The following is a 2,793-nucleotide window of genomic DNA, read 5'->3' on the forward strand; positions in this document are numbered from 1 at the left end:
TAGGTACGCATTGTTGCATTGAGTACACAACTCTTGGTTGTTGAGGTAGTATAGGTACCCAACCACTTGAGGTAATTCCAGTATAACCTGAATGTTGTTGTGAACTCCCGTATGGATATCCTCCCGGAGGGGATAATGAAAGGGTATACTGTCCTCCATACGGTGGTAATCCAGAACTCAAGGGAATTGTTTGCCCTTGGGGACCGGACTACCCAAATTGACCCCCAAATGGATCAATTTGTTGAGACTCAACATAAGAGTTTCCAGATATTATTCCGGATGAACAAACAGGAACGGACCATACCGTCGAAATAGCCCCTGAGTGGGCTCCTTCTAGCGGCTGAGAGCTAGTTGGGACGGCTGGTATACCGGCAAACATTGTTGGAGTGATAGCAGGGAGTTCTGCCGTCGCTGTGTCAGATGACACAGTCCTAGATGTTGACGGTTGTTCAGACATTTGTAGTCTATCCAAAAGATTACCTAGCGATTCTACAGGAGCTTCCGCTGGTGGTAGACTAACTTCTGATGAAGAAGGATATAGAGTGATCCCGACTCCAAAGTGCGTTGGAGTACTTGTTTGAGGATCTTCTACAATTTATTCTATTGCAATCAGACCAGGTGGAAGGGGAAGACCGTCAGGTCCGTAAAATATTTCTGGTGCCGAAGAAGGTGTGAAATCGGCAGCGACAGATGTTTGAAGAGTAAGACTCTCCTAACCGGTTGTAAATGGAACTGGTTCGGTAACACAAGTGTTTATTCTCAAACGAGGATCAATATCGCTGTCCTTCTGTGGCTGTTGAACTTCTTCTGTAGAGGCAGGGATTCCAGAAATGTTTGGAGTAACCGGAGTCTCTGATGTCGTTGGAACACTTGTTCTAACTTTGATAGGAGATTTGGAACCGGTTAAATGAGTTCGCTTTGTCCGTACTGGTTTCGATTCCGGAGACAAAGACGATCGGCTCGTAAGCCTCCGCGAATGACGGGGTTTCAATTGACTTTCTTCCACGATTGCGGATTACTCGATCAACTAAAATAAAGGGAAGGTATGTTTCCGAATTAAATGAATTTTAGACGCTTTGACACAACTTGTTTTTTCAGTTTTTAAGAGTCGAGAAAAAACAAAATATGACTCTAGTCTCCTTCGATTTTTAATGAGCCTGAAGTGACAAGTGCTCAGATGGACCTTTTTCGTTAAGGAGTCTGAAAAGGAACGAAAGGGACTGCTCTGGAGATCTAGGTAGAGGGAGTACCAAACCAATCGCAAAACTACAGAATACTTTTTACGGTACGACAGTCAATCTTCCCGAATGCTGTGTTCAGTGCATTGCGATCGATAGGGCGGCAGACACGGCTTCCTAAGGATAAAAGATTTAAGCCTATAGGGGTCTCCCAAAATATACTCGACGGTACGTGGGAGCACAAGTCTGTACTGGCACTTATCGTCTCAAAGTGGAGGAATCACCCAACCATCAGTGAGGAAAACATTTACCAGGCTTTACGACGCCAGAATACATCTCTAGCCTAGACCTCTAAATGTTGTGCGTTAAGTTCCAAAGCGTTGTTAGATTCATTGAATTTATTTTAAGTTGATCTTGCTTATGAAGTTTTCCTTTTGGGTTCACCACGAGATGTAGATGTAATTCCTAAAATGCAATCTAAATATGATAAACAAACTTTTATCTCTTTTCAGCAATGAAAATCCTAGCTACTAGGGGAAAAGAAAGACACAATCTTTTCACAAAGAGCAAAGAGCACACTGTAAATGCACTTTCCTAAATCAAGCCAAACAGACTGTCTATATGCAAATGCACATGCATGTATTTGTTTTTCACTTTCTTAGTATTGATGCTAAAAAGAAAGTTGATGTACAAATCTGAATTTGCTTTCAAGCGACAAACACAAACAAGCTTCTTTTCGAAATCAAAAGGTAGAGATGATTACGACACTTTATGATTTTGAAATAAATACTCGTTTTGACACTAGAAAGTCACAAATTCAAACCAAAGGCAATAGTAAAGGTATAATCGACCATCAACAACAAACAAACTTTCTCCTATGATCGAAATCGACACTTGCGACAGATCTAAATCAAAGGACGACAGTACGACTATTATACTTTTGCAATGGAAAACTGTAAACGACTCAACAAACACACAAAAAAATCTACAGTTCTTTTGTACAAATGAGGCAGAATATCAGTAAGGAAAAGGGGTTTGAAACAGTCATATACTAATCACAGGCTGCAAAATTCAAAGACAAAACTGGAAAGAATGAAGCACAAGAACCTCAGCTGCACAGGGCTAGTCTGATCAGCGCACCTGTAACATAGAGAAACTGGATTGCAGCACAGGTTGCCCTCTCGGGAACTGCACTGAAATGCAGGAACTCTTCACAGTGCCTGCGCTGGGGCAGAAACGAGAATTCTATCCGGGTTCTGGATCACAGTTTGCAGTTTAATCTTTGGTTTTTGGCCGAGTAAAAGCAATCAGTAATGCACAATCAGGGGTAGATCTAAGGAGGATCTAAGAGCTATCACAAGGGCAATCAGAGAGTTTGTAAATCAGTTGTTTAAATCATAAACAGATCCCAGAGATCGACTGAAGTGGCATTTATCTACTTTGCATTTGCATAGCAAATGCAGTTCGAAAGCTACCTGGCACAGCTTCAGACTCCGTCTGTAAGTTTATGAAAAAGACAACAAAGAAGATAGACAAACAAACTAATTCGTCCCCAGTGGAGTCGCCATTTTGTTATCGGGAAAAGTGTCTATTTAGAACTGCTCTATCCCACTAA

The sequence above is a fragment of the Pinus tabuliformis genome, chromosome 1_1 (assembly GCF_031772625.1).
Source record: "Pinus tabuliformis cultivar Carrire ecotype Pingquan chromosome 1_1, CPIR1, whole genome shotgun sequence".
Classification (NCBI taxonomy): Eukaryota; Viridiplantae; Streptophyta; class Pinopsida; order Pinales; family Pinaceae; genus Pinus; species Pinus tabuliformis.